The following is a 21,171-nucleotide window of genomic DNA, read 5'->3' as shown; positions in this document are numbered from 1 at the left end:
CATATGAAAACTGCATTGTGTTTGTTTTCCTTTATTGGCCACCGTAACCTGAAACTGAAATATTTATAATTGAAATTTATATAATATTAATATCTGGTCCGCAGTACTCCGTGCACATGTCAATGTTTTAAGATATTACACATGAAAAGTAATCAGGAATATTTGAAAAAGAGTAGAATATATTTACTTAAATTGGCACAATAAGTAATTAGTGTGTTTGAGATCATTAAACAATCAACAGCAATCAGCTAGCGGATACGTAGTTTAGCTTGCAACAATCACAGTGTGCATAATTTGTCAAGATTTGTAAGACAAAATATTCTTTTCCACACAGGTAAGATTCTAAGTCATAAAGGTAGATTTGAAAATAGGAAGGGAGATAAAATAACCAGTATAAATATTTGTAGCGGGATCAGACTGGGTTGATTATCCGGTGATCAGGTAGCTCAGTGGGAAGAGCTACATTTTCTTCTCTCCTGTTACAGAATTGGCACCCAACTAAATAACCAACGGCTGTGCTGTTTGAAAGGGTCTCGTATATAGTGTATTCAAAAAAGTGGGAGGGAGTGTAGCGGGACTGGACTGGGTCGATTATCGATGACCAGGTAGTTCAGTCGGTAGAGCACTCAGCTAGTGTTCAGAGAGTCCCGGGATCGAATCCGGTCTTGCTGTCTACATTTTTCTCCTCTCCTGTTACATATGGTATATAACCATACTGTGCATGTAGATATTCAAGGTAAATCAACAATGTTCGCTGCTCTTGCACAGAATTGCCTTACAGTGTTATAATGAATGTAGTAAATGTATGTCTCATTGGTGTAATTGATTTAAAGGCAGTTCATGTGGTGACCGAAAAAAGGTAAAATCAATACTTTCAGAGTGATCAGGGAACATTGATAGTCAAGGCGGGGAAAAAATAAGACGACCTGTGTTATACAAATTAATGTTTAATTGATTTTCATTAAATTGTCTCGAAGGTGATGATTAGTGTGTTATGAACGATAAGCTTAATATGGTTTTTGACAAAAAATATAAACAGCTAATGTCATATTGTGTTTTAAATTTTAAATAATCATTTATTTATTCATTTCATTTCAAGCATGTATATGTCATAGAATATAAGCAAATATCAGGTATATGCGTAAATCATATTACAGTTAAATTCACAATAAGGAATTTGAAGATGGTGATAGTAATATTTTCGGATTGAAAATGATTACAATATTAAGCTTCCACAGTTGAAAATTACTTCTTTTTGTTCACACAATTCTTCTCCTAGACTGTTTCCAGTTGAAATGATGCATGCATGCTGACATTCTGTAAAACATAAGGAAACAATAAATATATTAACAGAGTAATTACTGAAAATGCTAATATCATATAATTAAACATTTTAAACATAAATAGCAATACCAGCATAGAGGAAATATTATTGAAGTTTAATTCCCGCTGTTCTTCAGTCCTCCTGTTCTTACATGTAAGAGTTTTGTCCTTCATAAATTTATTGTAATATATCAGATGTTATATATATGTGCACAAAGAAGTATAAATATACACACGTATCATATGCATGGGTACAGTGGTAAATTAATAAGTTATACAGAAAATGATGGTGCTGATCATGAAAAGCGTAAAGTCTATTTTGTTGAGTAAAAAGATTAAAAAAAAACTAACATTGTTCACACCCCTAAGATGTAATCGCAATAAAAACAGTGATCATGTGGGCTTTTGTGCGATTGCATTTGTAAGACTGTGCCAGGTGGTAGAGATTAGTTCCGCTCGAGTGATCACACAATGCAAGTGAGAGTCGGGAATATGTTTATGTAAGTTTTAATTGCTAATCTCTGATGCTTGTTGGTAAAATATAACTCAGGATAATTGCTAAACAATTAACAGTTTTTCTCTACATTTTTACAGATTGAAAAAGCTTTTTAAGTGCCGTTTTACGGAAGAATTATGAAAAAGAAATCGACATTTTTGTCGATCTAGTAGTTCAAACAAGAGGCCCATGGGCCTTAACGGTCACCTGAGTTAGAATATATAATGAAACAAATAATGAAACAAATTAAAGACATATAAACACTATATGCTGGGCCTTGAAGTTGGTCAGTGATTTATAAATTTGACTTTTAAGACTATGAAGAGTATTTGCTTCCATCAAACCTGTGAACTTAGAGGTATTTTTGAAATTTTAATCATTTTGACCCTGTTTGGTCCTGCTCCTCTGGTCCCCCAGGGGGTCATCGATGACGGATATGGATGTTAAAATGCTATATCTTAGGCTTATAATTCTAATCAAGTTTGACTAATTTCCTACGAAAATTGGGCAAATAATGTTCACAAATATGTTTTTCCTATATAAACTAAAGTAAACTTGACCCCTCCCCAGGGGGTAATGTGAGATCCCAAGGTCATATAATTCACAATTTTTATAAAACACCTTAAGACCTTTCCATCTATAATTATTTGATTCTACTATATCCTGAATTTTAGAAGATTTTTGAAGTTTTAGCCTATTTGACCCTTTTTTTGCCTCGCCCCTCTGCCCCAGGGGGTCGGCCAGGACCAATGTGGATATGATATTAAAATGCTATCTCAGGCTAATAATTCTAACCAAGTTTGACTCGTTTCCAATGAAAATTGAGCAAAACATGCTCATAAATGTGTTTTCCCTATATAAACTAAAGTAAACTTGACCCCTCCCCAGGGGGTAATGTGAGGACCCCAAGGTCATATAATTCACAATTTTTATAAAAACACCTTAAGACCTTTCCATCTATAATTATTTGATTCTACTATATCCTGAATTTTAGAAGATTTTTGAAGTTTTAGCCTATTTGACCCTTTTTTTGCCTCGCCCCTCTGCCCCAGGGGGTCGGCCAGGACCAATGTGGATATGATATTAAAATGCTATCTCAGGCTAATAATTCTAACCAAGTTTGACTCGTTTCCAATGAAAATTGAGCAAAACATGCTCATAAATGTGTTTTCCCTATATAAACTAAAGTAAACTTGACCCCTCCCCAGGGGGTAATGTGAGACCCCAAGGTCATATAATTCACAATTTTTATAAAACACCTTAAGACCTTTCCATCTATAATTATTTGATTCTACTATATCCAGAATTTTAGAAGATTTTTGAAGTTTTAGCCTATTTGACCCTTTTTTTGCCCCGCCCATCTGCCCCCAGGGGGTCGGCCAGGACCAATGTGGATATGATATTAAAATGCTATCTCAGGCTTATAATTCTAAACAAGTTTGACTCATTTCCTATGAAAATTGAGCAAAAAATGCTCATTAACGTTTTCCCATATAAACTATAGTAAACTTGACCCCCTCCCCAAGGGGAAACAGGACACCCCAGGGTCATATAATTTACAATTTTTATTAACAAACTTTAAGACCTTTTCATCTATAAAGTGTATTTGATTATACCATTTCCAGAATTTTAAAAGAATATTTTTGAAGTTTTAGCCTATCTGACCATTTTTGGCCCCGCCCCCCTGCCCCCAGGGGGTCGGCCTGGACCAATATGGAAATGATATTAAAATGCTATCTCAGGCTAATAATTCTAACCAAGTTTGACTCGTTTCCAATGAAAATTGAGCAAAAAATGCTCATAAATGTGTTTTCCCTATATAAACTATAGTAAACTTGACCCCCTCCCCAGGGGGAAACGTGAGACCCCAGGGTCATATAATTCACAATTTTTGTAAAGGACCTTAAAACCTTTCTATTTATGAAAAGTATTTGATTCTACCATTTCCAGAATTTCAGAAGAAGATTTTTGAAGTTTTAGCCTATTTGACCCCTTTTGACCCCACCCCTAAGGCCCCTGGGGGTCAGTCATAGAAAATTTGTTAATAGGATTAAATGGCCATCTCATACTGATAATTCTGACAACATTTGACTCATTTCCTATCACAAATGACCAAATAATGCACAAAAGTGTGTTTTCCCAATATAAACTATAGTAAACTTAACCCCCTCCCCAGGGGGAAACTAGAGACCCCAGGGTCATATAATTCACAATTTTTGTAAAGGACCTTAATACCTTTCTATCTATGAATAGTATTTGATTCTACCACATCTGTGAGTAGAGAAGAAGATTTTTGAAATTTTACTCAATTTTACCCCTTTTGGCCCCTCCCACAGCCCCCTGGGGGGTGGGGACCATATAATTCACAATTTTGATTGGCCTTATGCCTTAGAAGGTTTGTGCAAAATTTCATTGAAATTGCTTCAGCAGTTTTGGAGAAGAAGACGAAAATGTAAATTGTTTACGGACATACGACGGACGACGCACGACGGACGACGCACGACGACGGACAAAAGGCGATTGGAATAGGTCACTTGAGACTTCGTCTCAGGTGACCTAAAAATATCACTTCGAGTTATATGAACATTCCATATATGATTTATGTCATTCGGCAAAAAATTTACTTCGTATTACCTAGTTTAATGAATATGCTGTATGTATATATGATCAGAACGTCAAGCTCCTGTGGTGAAAATAACTAAAATGTTTTAAAAGTATGGTTTAGTGGTAATCTCTGAACGTGCTTTAGTATATAGATATAATCTTATATTTATACATGTCCTTATGAAATTATCGATAATTATGGATGTGGTAAATATTCATACCTTATTAACTGCCGTTAGTTTTAAGATTACGCCACGTTGGACATTTACAAAATGTTCACCGTCTGTCACGTGCTATTTTATCAGTAGACCAAGTTTGTCCAAAATTTTGTTAGAGTTGTCTTTCTTCCACTGTAGTAAGGCCATGTGCCATAACACAGCCGTGATCTCCATTTCGCCATGAAATGTATTTGCTCCGAGACAAATTTGATTCAAATTACAAACGTCTTCATTCATTGTAAACACCATTTTGGGGACGAAAAGTCTAGATACTTTGTAAACAATTCAGGTGAAAATTTTCAAACAGAAGATCTTTTGGATAGTGTATATATATATATATATATATATAGTAAGGATATGAAAGCCGTAATATACTATTCCTATTTCAACGTTACAGATACGCTTATTTCAGTAACTTTCATATTCAAAATTTGCTATTTAAAATTCCCGGTAAAATTAAAGTTGTTGAATACACTGCCTCTAGGAGCGCTAGTATCTGCGAGCAATTTTTAAGCCAATCATTTTGAGGAAATTGACTGTAAGAGAATTTTGCAACCACGATCACAATGGCGAGGTGACCCTCGCCAAAAATGTACTTATAATACGTATACACAAACTATAATTTAAATAGTATACCAGGGAACAATGTCTCACCTATATATATAGCTAGGCTTGCTACGTACAGTGATATATACCTGGTGCATACCGTATTTTTGCGCGTATAGTGCGCACTTTTTTTCATAAAATTATCAAGTCAAAAGTTGGGGTGCGCACTATACGCTGGTACAAGGCATGGCCAGGTCCTGGGTCATGATCACCGACCGGCAGGTCCCAGCTAAAGAGTGCAGTAACATTTTGTATATGTTGTCGTGATATGGTTATGATTTAATACTTGGATCTTTAAGTCAGTGATCAATGCATATATTCAATATAAAAGGAAAACATCACTTGAAATTTCTATCTTTAATTCCTTGAATGTCCGTTTTGGGAGCACATGTGTTCATGACCGGACAAATGTTACGATTGTGAATCTTCAGTAAGGTATCTCCAAATCTAAATGGCTAAATGATTATAGTCTGGAGCTTGAAACGAAGTATATGTGTGTAATTGATTCGTCACATTAAACAGATTACCTTATAAATATGCAAAACTTGCAAATGCTTACGAAAGTGAGTGTAATCGCCCCATGCAAAGCCAGCAAATTAAATACGAAAGTAAAACCTTCTTACATTAACACTGACCAGTCGGCACTATAAATAATGGTATGACTGTACAATTTACTCTAATTACCATCTTTTGAAATGGTTCTGTAATAAGATCACATCCTGATTTCAATACTAATTGAAATAAATCAGAATACGAAAGTGTGAAGTCAGTACTCAAATATGGCGGCCACCTGTGGTTGATTTGCCTACTCAGTCGGCTTTCCAGCTAATATCTTCGATAATAATTAAATCTAAATGCCTATCAGATACACAATAGACTTGATTGATACCACTTGGAATTACACAAGGTATGATTAATTATTTGATTGTAAAAACATCGTTGTTGAGATCCTCATTATAGTGTCACCGGCAATGAACAAGCTAACTAGGCCTGTCGTTGTGTAAACATAGTGTCAATCATCGTGTCAAACTCCTCTCGCCAGTTAATGTTAATGAACAGAAGGTTGTTTTAAGCACTGATTAACAATAAGAACCGTTTGATTTTGTTCTTCAAGAGTGTTTGGAGTCAATGCAAAATGTTTTGAACTAAGATACAAAAACTGAGATTTTGTTTGTAAATATTTTTTTTTTCCAATATAGGTCAATTTGAGACTGGTTCATACTTTTTCATTTTGAAAAGTCACAAATTTGGTTGCCCACTTAGTCAAAGATAAGAGCTTGATTAAAAGATCTTAGCATATTTTGACCCTGTGATGCGGCCTTGAATGAAGGTCAAGGTCATTCATTCAACAAGCTTGCATTAGGTACCCTTCTCAGCATATGCTACTATAAATAGCAAGCTGATATCAAGTTTCTGGGTCTACAATCTACATGCTTTGAAGTTTGGACAAGTGGATTTACCTTTCTGATTATGATAAGTGAAAAACCTGTATCACAATGACCAGGACTAATGCTTGTAGTCTAAATTTAGCAGCCTGTCTGTCAGTCATATGTCTCATATTGATCTTCAGACTTAGCCAAGTGTCAATGTACAGATTGTCGCCATCTTAGAACTGCACTTGTATTTATATATTATTGATCTTGATTGCATAGGCAATTTAGGCAAATATAGCTGTAGCGTGTAGTGTAAGCCCTTTACTGGGTAGGAGAATTTTATCAAAGAAAGGGCTTCAATGGGTTGGGGGAATTTTATCAAAGAAAGGGCTAATTATGTGCAACTGTAGCCACTGTATATATGGAAAACTGAACAAATTTGCATGTCAAGTTGTCAACATGTACAATTTACTTTATATCATCACACCTCTGGAGAGAAATGTCTACAAATGATTGGCAGAGAGCCGTCATGTGGTTACCCATACAATATACAGTAAAACCCCTATAACTCGAACAGCAGGGGATCCCGGACCATATCAATAATTCGAGGAATACAGGGTATTCGACTCATCCGAGGTTGGTCATGATCGACCGTTGACAGTCAAAATGTCCGGTCTCCCTAAGACAAACAATACATTGCAATGACATTTTAATTACCGTAATTTCAGCATTTTGGATTTTTTTATGAAAGTGTTTTTGATAGCAATATCAAGTTGAAAAAAATATGTATTAAATAAAATGAGGGTTTGAAAATACTGACGACAAAGTAAATCAAATGTAAACGATCGTCAAACGTGGTACCATATTGGTTAAAACAGGCAATGTGTATACGTACAATTTCGATGATTTAATTAACAAAAATCATTTAACACATTTACAAAATAAATACACAATATAAAGTTATTGACCAGGTAATCTGGATAGGTAGTAAAAAATATAGCGCAGATACACTTCTTCCTGACTTACACTTAAAATGGGGCGTCAATACCTTTACACTTCTTGGCATTGATTTTCATGTAGACCTGCACAAAATTCCGAAACTGAATTATGATAAAAAGCTAGTTAAAATTAAGAGTTTAATTAAGGGATGGGGTAAAAGTCTCACACCTCTTGGTAAAATCACACTAATTAAATCACTCCTTATTTCACAATTGAATCATCTTTTTATCTCTTTACCCAATCCTGACGATAAGTTTATTAAACAATTGAACTCAGTTCTTTCTGTTCTGCTCTGTAGAAAGGGAGACAATTACTCATATTTTTTGGGAATGTACCGAAGTACAAGCTTTTTTAACTGATTTTGAGTGTCTACTGGATATCCTTTACTTACCATTCTCTATCAATAAAGAAACAATGCTTTTTGGACTTTTTAGACAAAATGGTATATACAACAGGATTGATAATGAAATTATCCTTGTGATTAAACAGTATATTTATAGAACTAGATGTTTTCAAAATTCTTTGAATGTAATGAGATTGGTATCAAAGATCTCCATGCTGTACAGAAACATATCGCATACGGAAAAGATCAAGCTTATATAGAGAAATTAAATTTTGAATGGAAAAAGTGAATGAAAATAGTAAACCTGGCTTAACATTGACGTTTTTTTTTTTTTTTTTTTTTTGTTGTTTTTTGTTCATATACCAACATCAACTTTTTATTCATGTTATTAACTTTCCCATCACTTACCGTATTTTTGCGTATATAGTGCGCACTTTTTTTCATAATTTATCAAGTGAAAAGTTGGGGGTGCGCACTATACGCAGGTACAAGGCATGGCCAGGTCCTGGGTTATGATCACCGACCGGCAGGTCCCGCGAGCTATGCAGTAACATTTTGTACACGTTGTCGTGAAATAATTATGATTAAATACTTGGATCTTTAAGTCAGTGGTCAATGCATATATTCAATATAAAAGGAAAACATCTCTTGAAATTTTTATCTTTAATTCCTTGAAAGTTCGTTTTAAGAGCACGTGTGTTCATGACCGGATTCATGTTACGATCGTGAATATTCAGTAAGGTATCTCCAAATCTAAATGGCTAAATGAATATAGCCTGGAGCTTGAAACGATGTATAAGTGTGTAATTAATTCGTCACACTAGACAGATTACCTTATAAATAAGTTTCTCCAGCATGTGAAAACTTTATTTTGAACTTGCAAATGTTTACGGAATGTGAGTGTAATCCCACATGCAGAGCCAGCAAATTAAATACGAAACTAAAACCTTCCTACTTTAACACTGACCAATCGGCACTATAAATGATGGTATGACTGTACAATTTACTCTTATTACTATCTTTTGAAATGGTTCTGTAAGATATCATCCTGATTTCAATACTAATTGAAATAATTGAGAATACAGAAGCGTGCAGTCAGTAATCAAATATGGCGGCCACCTGTGGTTGATTAGCCTACTCAGTCGGCTTTCCAGCTAATATCTTGGACAATGATTAAATCTAAATGCCTATCAGATACACAATAGACTTGATTGATACCAATTCAATCAATTCAATTCAATTGTTTTATTAAAGTGTCAAACATCTTACAACCTACATGTAAAAACATTTCATAAAAGTAATACTACATCAAATGTAAGACATGTCCAGCCAATGATGGCTTACTTAGACACTATATATATACAAGTAATTACATAAAACGGAATAGTCTAAAATGTTACATACTAAAAGATAACAAGGTAAGGCTGTCCCATGCTATTAAAAATGGTTAGTATATAGCCACGTTATTTTACAGGATATAAAATTTACAAAAAGTTACTTCTCCTCCTCCACATTGCATAAAGTTGATTTGATAGTAGATTTGGAGGAGAATTATCAATAAGGTATTTAAATTGGTTAAGATTGTCCATGATATTAAAATCAACATATTTCTGAGCATCAGCTAAAAGAGGCCATCGTAAATCATTATAAAACTCACATTGTGTTAAAAAATGGATTTCGTCCTCAACCTCGTTTGATAAACAAAGTTTACAAATCCTATCGTTTACTGGCACTATCGGCCTGGTATGCCGACCCTTTTCGATTTCCAAAGAAAGTGATCCACATCTTAAATTACATAATAGGCCCCTCCTTTCTCTATATCTAACACATTTTACATAGTCACTTGTTGTTGGCTCATATTTAAATGTTCTATAAAGTCGTAGTTTGTTACCATTAACATTTCCTTTGTCGTTCCACAATTGAATTTGCCAACTATCGGCATCCGTGTTATATAATCTTTCTTTAATTTTCCCCATCTTCCACGGAACCGAGTTCTGTGTTGTAAATACATCCATTAAGTTATTCTTCACTATTAAATCATGTACACGTGAATCCCACGAATTACGAAGACATCTGGACCATTTATGGATTTTACTAACCGTTCTATCACTATCCGTATTTGTAATTTTCAAATAAAGTCTTAAAACTTCAACTGACTGTTTAGTAGTAGTGGATGTCCAGCCCATGTCGCCTCTAGTGGCCAAGTTACTGGAGTGTTGTGATGCTCCAAGGAAATATCGACAATCTTTGTTTTGAAGTACAGTTACTTCTCTGTATGAATTGATGCCCCATAGTCCACTCGCGAAGTAAGTTATTGGTTCCACTATAGAGTTGAAAAGTTTTGAATAAATCGAGTGTGTCATACCTCCCGCGTGACTAAACTTTGCGTAAAGGGCATAAAGGGCCCTACTCGCTGACTTACACAGTTCGCGTACCGCGTGATGTAGATCTAGATGTTCCTGGAACCATAAACCTAAATATTTGTATTTAGAACAAATGTCAATGTTGGCATCACCGCATCTGAATTTGAATTGTGTTAGTGGCGAAGCGGGGTTACGAAAATGAACTACGTTGGTTTTGTCTTTGTTGATATATAATTTCCATTTACTACACCATTCCGACAGTTTGTCGAGCATCTTTTGCATTAAAGTTTCATTCGGAGCTATAATGGCTATGTCGTCTGCATACAGAAGTATTGAAACTATCGTGTCGTCTATATGAACACCACAACTAAGCGAATTTATGTCCTTTGCCAAGTCATTGATGAAGATAGAGAAAAGTGTCGGAGAGGCTTTACAGCCTTGTTTAAGTCCATTTAAAACCTCGAATGGTTCTGTAAACTTCCTGTTAACCTTCACCCTGCTAACATTATTTACATAAAGGGATTGGATTGCTCGTAGAAATGTTCCGTCTATTCCAAGATGTTTTAGTTTTAACCATAACAGATCTCTATTAATACTATCGAAAGCCTTTTTCATATCCACGAAACAGACGAATGTTGATTGTTTCCGTATTTTACGATTGTTGAGTATGTTATAAAGGGCATATTGGTGATCAAGACAGCTGCGATGTTTCCTAAAACCGTTTTGCTCGTCGACAAGGATATTGTTCACTTCCAGCCAGTCATATAACCGCTGATTTAGTATATCCGCGTATATCTTACATGGAATAGATAGGAGCGAAATTCCTCTGTAACTGAGTGGGTCCATTGGATCTTTCCCGGCTTTTAATATAGGAGTTATAATACTCTCACCCCATATGTCCGGAACTAAACCTGACCGGAACGCATTACATATTATCCTGTGAAGTATGTCGATACAGGCTGGATTTCTTAGTACAGCGCTTTGAATATCGTCCATACCTGCAGCCTTGTTGAGTTTAGCTCTGTATACAGAGTCCTCAACTTCCTTAAAAGTAATAGGGTTGTTTAAAGCTGAAGTGTCTGTATCCAGCACTGGGCCCAGCGACTGACGAAGATAATCCACAGAATATGTTACGTGCGAGTCTGACGATACATTGTACAGATCTTTATACACGTCATGCCATTCTCTAAGAATCTGTTCATCGTCCGTGATGACATTACCGTCGGCGTCTAAAACTTTGTGGGGAACAGATTTTTGACGATCATTGGAGATTCCCAGTTGACCGATTTTTTTCCATAAATCTTTGGGCGAATTTTTGCTTAGATCTGATAGTTCCTGTTGCTTAAACATCTGAAAGCGACGTTTTTCGCGCCGTAGCGCCCGGTCAAATGTTTTCCTGTCGTTTATATATGTTGCGCGAAGTTGTTTTCTTAGACGATTTGAACACGTTTTATTGTTGAGCCATTCGCGTTCACTATCACACCTTATCTGCCATAGTCTCTTTAAATCACTGTTCCAATATGGTTTTCTTTTGGTTAACATGTTGTTGCCTTTCCTGTGACGATTTGATTGCACTTTAGGAAGTTTGTTTTCCATTTCACCATGTATAAGGTCTATAAAACTTTTATATGCTGTATTCATGTCATTATTGTGTTCAATGGCTTCTTCAATAGTGTCTATAGTCGATAAAATGGATAACATAGCCTCGTGATCTAACATAAAGTCTTCCGGTATATTCCTGGTGTTGTATTTGTAGCTTGTGGTATCAGTTCCGGTTCCGGACACCGCCTCTACCTGGTGCCGTATAGTGCTAGTTTTGATAGAAAACGATATCAACGAATGATCAGACGTGTTTTCCTCATCAAAGTTAAATAAATTACATATTTCCGACATTGTAAAAATATTGAAGTCTGTCACCAGATTTAGATTTTCTTGTGGAACAAGTAAATAATCGACTACAGACCGCCCTCTTGAAGATACACAGGTGAAATTCTGTTTTCCCTTTCTTCCGTTGACCATCACAAAATTGTAGTCGGACAGGAAATCAATGAAATGATACCCATGGTCGTTTATTACAGTGTCAAGAACTTCTCTGTCTATAATATTGTCCACACCTTCCACAAAATCGGATAAATTCCCGCATCGTGCGTTAAAATCGCCCGCTATATAAATATCCCCTATGGTTTGGTAGGTAAAAACCTGATCCAGTATGTTGGAAAAGAATAACGAGGAATCCACAGGTCTCGTCGATTCTTTTGGCGGTAAATTACAGACACAGATTAAAAATACTTGGTCAGAGGAATAAAATTTAATCCATAATATGCCCTCCCTGGATTTGTCTAATATTTCATGTTTATACGAATGGGCCAGCTCGTTTTTTTATAAATACGCAGACGCCACCGCTTCCTCTTCTGGCATTGGTGTCTAAATTGGTACGATTATGATGAATACATGTATAACCGCTAATCGTAGCATAGTCGTTCTCTTTCCAGAAAGTTTCGACACAACAGAATATATCGAAATTGCAAGCCTTTAAAACACTTTCCCTGAAAATCGAATTTGGGTTGTAGCTTATATTTGAATGCGACCATCCTCCTACATTCCACATACCAAGCCGGATTGTATCCTATGTGTGTGAACGGTTGTTGTCGAAATGTCGGTTATTGACATGAACTCCGGATCCACTATGTTCGCTGGTACCGTTAAAACGCTCACGTTGTTCTCTCCTAGAGGAGTCGTTCCAGCGATTGCCTGACGTGCGCGTTCTTTCTCCAGAGAATGTCCTTCGGCGATCACTTGGAATTACACAAGGTATGGTTAATTATTTGATTGTAAAAACATGTACATCGTTGCTGATATCCTCATTATAGTGTCACCGGCAATTCACAAGCTAACTAGGCCTGCCGTTGTGTAAACAAAGTGTCAATCATCGTGTCAAACTCCTCTCGCCAGTTAATTTTAATGAACAGAAGGTTGTTTTAAGCACTGATAAACAATAAGAACTGTTTGATTTTGTTCTTCAAAAGTGTTTGGAGGCAATGCAAAATGTTGTGATCGAAGATACAAAAACTGAGATTTTTTTTTGTAAATATTTTTTTTTCCAAAATGAAACTCAAAAACGTACCTGCGCACTATACGCGGGTGCGCACTATACGCGCAAAAATACGGTAAATATTTTTGTTTTGAAAAATTATTGATGTGACGCTTATTATTTACAAATAGTTTTAAGATGCACACTATTAAACCCTTTACCCCCCCCCACTCCCCCCACCCCCTCCTGCTCTCTCTCTCTCTCTCTTTCTCCGATCACAGTCTCCCTACCGCTCACTCCACTACTTTCTTGCTTTTCCTCTGTCTCCCAATCATAAAACTCAGTACTAGGCCTATACATTAATATCTCTCCAAATCTTATTTATGAATGTGTGCAGATCAATGAAGTCTTGTTTGATACTTATATATGTTACTTCACATTGTATATATATATATAGTTTTGATGAAATGCCTTTTGAAAATAAAAAATTAAAAAAAAAAAAAGTTATTAACCAGCATAGTATGAACAAACAACGATACCTATATCTACCTTGTAAAAGCGTTAGGTTACACGTGTTCATGAAGTACAATATGCGGGGAAAGATACGGAACGCACTGATAAAATCGAACATGGGTCAATGTGATTTGTACTTAGCACTATCAAATTTTGGTATCGTTTATGTCTTTTGGAAAAAGAACACAGAAATTTAAAAAAAAAATATTGAACTTATACAGGAAGTCGGACGTCAGCGATTTCTTCCAACTCTTTTGTCATTTCACAATGCGTACTTTCTATTTAACACGAATCAACATCTTCCGTATTTTCGTATTAAAGCGAAGATTATTACGAGAGAGACATCGATTATTTAATGCCTTTTCTGAAATATTCAAATAAAGTTTGCATCAAACAACGACTGGCGATCGTGAAGGTAGGTAATACTGACACTGTTAATCCATTATTAATTACCAAAAGACTTGATACGACACTTGTATAAACACAGGTCGTGAGCTATTATCCGTGACGGTCGGTGCAGTCAGGTGTGACACAGGTAAACAATTATCAAGGGCCGAACACTTGTTCGACGAATGCATGGGTACATACTATGTATTTGCTCAAACTGATATATTTCTGTTCGAGGAATAAGGGGTATTCGACGAATAGCTGTTCGAGCTATCCGGGGTTTTGTTACATAGATTATATAGGGACACGGTCGGGACCATACGACCAGTTCGACGAATAGGGGGTATTCGAGGAATCCGGGTTCGAGTTAGAGGGGTTTTACTGTAATTGATAGGGCGTCATGATCATGATCAGCTGATTTTATTAATATTATGGTGCAATATCCTGTCGGTTCTCACCCGTCACTTTGAAATCAAATCATACTCTCTTCAACTAGATCTACCATTTCACAATGGTATAAACATATTTTACTTTTAGTATTAAATTGTTCTATTACACTGCATGCAACCATATGATGTGAAATAAAAAAAATTCCCTACAAGTTGCTTCGGGGAATCCCATACTAAACGTCTGTTTGAAAGTCGATGATGCGAAAAAAGTCAAAATTAACACAAATGTTTTCTCGATATAGACAATATATAGAGAGGTTGACTGTGTAGCTCCATCCTCATTTAAAGCAACAATTCAAGTGATTATCTCAGCCAGAAGTCAAGATCAAGGATCGAGATTGTGTTTGAACTGTAGGGTGAATGTTAACTTTTTTTTAGGTAAATTAATTAGGCTAGCTCACCATTTTGTCATGCATTTGGCATATATACTGATGGAACCGTCGACACCAAACTGCCTGTTTCGTTGTCAGTACAAAAGTATCTGAAACAAACACAAATAACATTCTCAGAAAATTTTTACACATATGTAAAACAAATGTTATTGATTTAGTGTTTTTCATTAATCAATTCAGGCACAATTTTGCTTCAAAAGAATCAATTTTTATTTAAGAAAATACTTCAACCCCGAAAAATCAATACTTCTTTATATATAATGATATAATTCAATCCATGACTTCAGCATTTCTAGATTAAAAACGACATACCTTGGCAGGGTTTGCGTTGAAGCTGTCCCTATATATACTAATTAAAGCATAGAAAATGAAAGGGCCACCACCTTTTTCTGAAAGCCCATTCCAATTACATAAGGGGACTCCATTTTATCTGAGAAGATTTATGGAACACCCAGTACAAACCCTGCTTGGGTTATAATATATACCAGGTAATTGGATCCTTATCAATGTAATTATAAACATTGATGATATCGAATATCTACTTCATTCTTCTAATCAAGTTCAGAAGCAATGATCGATATGTTGCTCTGAACTAGCTCTATAGGCAGGGTTTTTGCCAGCTATTTTGGGAAAAGGACCCTGAGCAAAAATTGGGAAAATATTATCGGTGTTTTTAAAAAATTGGGAAATTATCATCATCATTTTAATTTAAGTCTGACTCAAAATATTCATTAACTATTGAGTCAGTGTTCAGTAATAAAAAAAATGATGAATTTATCATTTTAATTATTTTTGATGCTGTATGTAATTTATATTGCATGTAAAAGATATTCCACCGCTGACAAACAGTATTTTTTCTCTATCAAAAAAAAAAGAGCAGATGAACTAGTATTTTTTGTACAGTTACAAAAGTTGCTTTCTGTACACCATTACCGCCATTAAAAAGTTTGAGCTTCTTCTTTTATTTTAAGATAAAAATATGAAAATAATTAATTGCATTCCAAAAAATATCTTTGGCACTATGTCATATCGAATGAAGTACTGATAGTGCATGCACCAAAAGCAAAATAAATTATTTTCTATATTATTTTTTGTGATAATTAGACATATCCATACACGATAAAACACAAATTATAGTTCAAATGATGAGTATTGTTTATGCTCTGTCGACGATGTCCAGAGCGTTCAAAATAAAATACTTGGAACGTACAAATGTAACTGATCAATGCAGAGATTATGGCAAAATGCAAGTACATGAGGCCTATGTAAATTGTCAAAGACATTTGAAAACGAAATATACTACATGTATACACAAACCACAATATATGGATTCAAACAAAATTTTATTTACAACTGATACTTAACAAATTGAATAGCAGACGAAACCTCTGGCTCATTCCTACTGTCACTTACCACACTGAAAGTGGGCCACGTGCCAAAAATACCAACTGACAGGACCCAAGATATTGTGCCTGAGGTGTTGATTAATTGGTGATTGCCATTTATAATCCTATTTTTATGTCTGGTTGATGTTTTGCGTCCGTACCCCAGTTAGTTTACCTGCGCTCTCGGCCAGCCGACTCACCTGTCATGGCCGCCATTTTTCGGGTGCGTTTGATTGCAAAGTCCAAAAAGTTGTGGGACTTCGCCACTGAAATCGGGACGCTTCCGCGAACGTAAACTATTAAGAAATGATGTTTCCCATGTGAAATGGGCTTGTACAGGACATTAGATATTAATAACCGTTACCGGAGGTATATTGAGACATCATTTGCGGTTTTAACTTAATGCTATGATTGGGAAAATAGTGACTGAATTTGGGAAAATACTGTGCTATTTTTCAATTGGGAATGGGTCCGTTTACCGGACCCTATAAAGGCCTGGCAAAAACCCTGATAGGTGTTTTATAGAATAGAAAACCAGCTTCAATAACATTAACCGTTAATGATAAAATGTGTGATGAGCTTTCTTATATATTAATAAGCGTGATGTTATCAAATTGGTACACTTTTTGAAGATAATTGTAAAAGATTTTCTAAAGTGTGCTTAAATACAGATTTTTTTTTAATATTCCACAAATAGATGCCTTCAGTTTAAATTTCATGATTTGTTTACTTGTCAGCAGTACATGTACATAGATTTTATAAATATAGATCTCTAGAGCTTTGAAGCATGCCTGGTCTAGCCCCATGTCTCAGCAGGATCGAGTACCCAAAATGGAACACCTTCTAAAATACGTTTGATAAATAATTATCCAGACATGATAGAAATGTTTGAAATCATTATTAGGAAAGTTCAAACATTTTTTTAGTTTATTTAAGTATAAATATTCCATTCAGCAAATGTTTTTCTTGTTTTAAAAGATATAGGGTTTTATAAGGTTGTCACATAATAATTAAGTACACGGCACTGTTTCCCGGGTTTTTTCACAATTTCATTATTTTCGTGTTTAAATAAAGATTAATAAGCAACAGGAAAGAAAATGACATATAAAATTGTCATGTAGTTATATTCGGAACAATTATTGTTAGATTATAATTATCAATTGTAAACATCATTGAACCTGACAACTACGTAATTTAAAGTACAATATATACATTACGTGGACAAAAGTATACTTGAACACATTATATTTTTAGTATATATATATTTCATGTACCTGGGTATTTTTACTTTTTTTTTTCTTTGAATATTCCTGATCTCATCATATATTGACAGATTTCAACCAAATTTGGTATGTACTTATAGAGAATTGTCTTCACTTTCAACAGCTCATAATATTTTCAAAATTTTACTTTATGTATATTTTTTATAAAACAAGCAACACTTTTTCATTGCCATTTTGGTAAATGACGTCAAAATGTTGAAGCGGTGCACAAAAATGGTGATATTTTGAAAACGAACCCTCCGAAAATTATGAAAATGTGAGCAGGAAGTGTAGATAAATTTCTTTACGTATGCCAAATTTGGTTAAATCCATAGAAAGGAAATAAAAAAACATAACATATATAGTAAAAAATATAAGATGCCCAAGTACAAGTACTTTTTTTCATGTATTGTTTTTTTATCTATTGATAACACGTACAGGTAGACTAAGACAGTCTATTTATAAACACATACACTATACTTAGCTGTACATTATTGATGTAAACAAAGGAAACAAAAGCATGCTGTCTTTATTTTTAAATATAAGGAGAAAAGAAAGTGAAATAATTACTTCAGAAAATTGTACTTTTTTGTAAAATAAATATTTATGCAAATTGAAATACCAGATCTAAATGAATCTGGCAACCATAGCTTTTAGACACGTTTTGTTTAGTTTAGCTTCTTACATGTATATACTATGTATAAAAATATATATATATGTATGAGGTACATTTATAAATGATGTTATCTTCATAATTGATACACCCTATCTGGTTATCATAAAGTTTAAAGATAAATATGTTTGCATAAATATGACAATGAGATATATGTTATTCAGAAAAGAAGTTAAATTATAATCCTTGCATCATAATCAATTATAATCATGCAGGCTTAAATTATAATTACTGTGGGTTCATGTGTATGAATGTGAATGTATATTTCCAGAAAAAAATGTTACGTTCAAAAGCCATAAAAGTTAAATAAATGTAGTAAATATTACTCTTACCATTCATTGGCAGAATAAAAACGTCGCAGAATGTAGAATTTGATCTTGTAAATTAACCTACATTTCATTTCCTGATTGAAATTCATATCCAACTTACGCGATCAAAAACATGAAGTGGGTCATCATCGACATTTAATTAAAACATACCCATTAAAGGCTGAGAAGATATTGGTAAAATAGCGAAATATAACATAATAATAATGACAGTTGCTGACATTGCTAAACACAAACACAAATCGAAAGTGCACGCATTGAAACGCAAATGTTTCGAGCCTTTTCGTACTTGATTGTTAATTTGCATACTCACCAGTAAGCCAAATAATAATAAAGATCTTGATCTAATGCCCTTACGAGCAAGATCCGCCAAAGATGGCTGGAAATCGTCGTAATTTCCAATACACACAATATTTTGTCATATATTTCCCCGGTATTTCCTAAGATGGCGGTGCAGAATGTCAACAGACGGTGACGTCAGGGTGGGAGTTGTCATATGACTAAGGTCAAGGTTGTTGTAGTGCAATGTAATTTACGGAATGGAATTTACTCGCGGAACGCAACCTTGCGTTTCGCAAATATAAAAAAATATTTTTATTTTGATAATAACCATTATTTTAGATAAAGAATAATTAATTTCCGCATGTACATTTCTATACAATGAAAAAAATGCATTTCTTGGAACAAAACATTTTGACCCCTTCAAAAGAAGCCTAAAAAACAAACCCACTATGTAAATACTTTTCCGAAACAAACAATTAGAGTTTCTTGAAAACAATATTAACATATGAAAATATATATCGATAGTCTAAGATTAGGTTACAACACGGGACTAAAGCCATGTAAGTTTTCCTGCGTAATCTATGTTTACACTGGGTGTTTTGCCGTCTGATAATCAACTTACTCTATCAGTAATTAGGACGACGGCGGGAAACATAATACGACCCGCGTTATGAAAGTTAACATTCAATCTATTTTAATTTGATTGTTTGTTTAGGAGGTGATGATAAGTGTCTTTAATGACTTTTCCGCCATTACCACTGAAATTATCAATTTCATTTTGCATTCCCATTTAACAAAAAAATCAAAAGCCTTTTCGGAAAGGTAGTACTTCAGGGGCGTAGGGAGCGGGGGGTGGGGAGGGGGGCAATTGCCCCCCCCCCTCCCCGTTCCTCAGGACGGGGGGGTGGTGCAAACATATCTTTTTGCCCCCCCCCCACCCCCCATTTTCGCCGAGTGATATGTTCTAAAAATGCACATTTGAAAGAAAAAAGGGTCCTCCTGCACATTTTTGTACTTCATTTTAGAAAAAATTTCGCTGCGCGGCGCGTTTCTTAAAACGTTCAAGCACGTATGTTCAAATCTTTAATAATGAAAATTCAATACACACGTGTAGCGTCATTTATGATGTTTGTGATCGACATAAACCCAACACACTTATCAGCTTGACTGTATTCATTCTCCATCATAACAAGCACATGGTATACACAAAAACTGATGACATCATAAACCGGAAGTACCATTTTCAAGGGAGTGTCTATTATGGGGAGAAACCATTATTGTAGTTTCTATATTATCGTTACATCCCCTTTCTTTAGCACTGTTCATAACTCACTATATTCATCAAGATCAGAGTCTCTTTCGCGATGGTGCCACTTTTACTTAATTCACAGTCTTCGCTGAAATTATTAACATTAACAAATGAACTATTAAAACAAGAACAAAATAAAAAAAGTCTTTGGTAAATTGTCCCTTCAATCGAATGACTAGACAGACTAAGTTACTGAACTGTTTATCACTTGCGCATAAAGTAAACATATTATTCAAGGATAGTGGCACGTTTCACGAGACACACAAAGTCCTTCAAGTAACTTGGTCGATGTACTTCTCGAGTCGATCTCCTCAGTGGAACCTCTACGACTGTCTGTTCATGCGTCCTTTGTGGCGGCCTCTCGTCTCCTTCATTGACGTTCGTCATCGCTGGTTCAGACACCTCCGATTCCAAAATGGGTTGATTGTCATCCTCAGTGAAGACCTCTGGGGTCTTCTTGAGATGATGCCGATTTCTACGATATACTGACCCGTCCTCTGTTTTGACTGTGTATGATCTAATGTTCACCTTATCTTGCACGCTTGCTTTTGTCCATTCCTTTCCGAACTCAGTTGGTTTAATTCTGACTGTCTCACCAGGCATTAGTTCAGCCAATGCCTTGGTACCTTTATCATAATATTGTTGTTGTTTGTCTTTCCTTCGCTCAATTTCCTTTCGAGTTTGTGAGTTTGGAACCACATTAGGCTCCAACAGCTTTGTTGTTAGCGGTAACAGCGTACGAGTGCGTCTTCCATATAGCCGTTGGACAGGGGACGACTTGACAATTTCCCCTGGTGTGTTCCTCCAATCCAACATGGCCAAGTAGGGATCTGTCTT

At 35.2% G+C, this 21,171-nt stretch overlaps 1 long non-coding RNA gene across 1 annotated transcript; it reads right to left on the bottom strand.

Moving 5' to 3' along the window:
• Positions 1-1,246: 1,246 nt before the first annotated feature.
• On the bottom strand, positions 1,247-19,246 carry LOC138312372 (uncharacterized). The gene is made up of 3 exons (XR_011206934.1): positions 19,057-19,246; positions 15,107-15,186; positions 1,247-1,317 (listed from the first exon to the last, which is right to left on the bottom strand). It is a non-coding gene; the product is annotated as an uncharacterized lncRNA (long non-coding RNA).
• Between the last annotated feature and the right edge of the window lie 1,925 nt (positions 19,247-21,171).

This window comes from Argopecten irradians, unplaced genomic scaffold (genome assembly GCF_041381155.1).
Source record: "Argopecten irradians isolate NY unplaced genomic scaffold, Ai_NY scaffold_0295, whole genome shotgun sequence".
NCBI classification, from domain to species: Eukaryota; Metazoa; Mollusca; class Bivalvia; order Pectinida; family Pectinidae; genus Argopecten; species Argopecten irradians.
The sequence above is the reverse complement of the archived record's forward strand: the minus strand, read 5'-3'. Positions and strand labels throughout refer to the sequence as shown.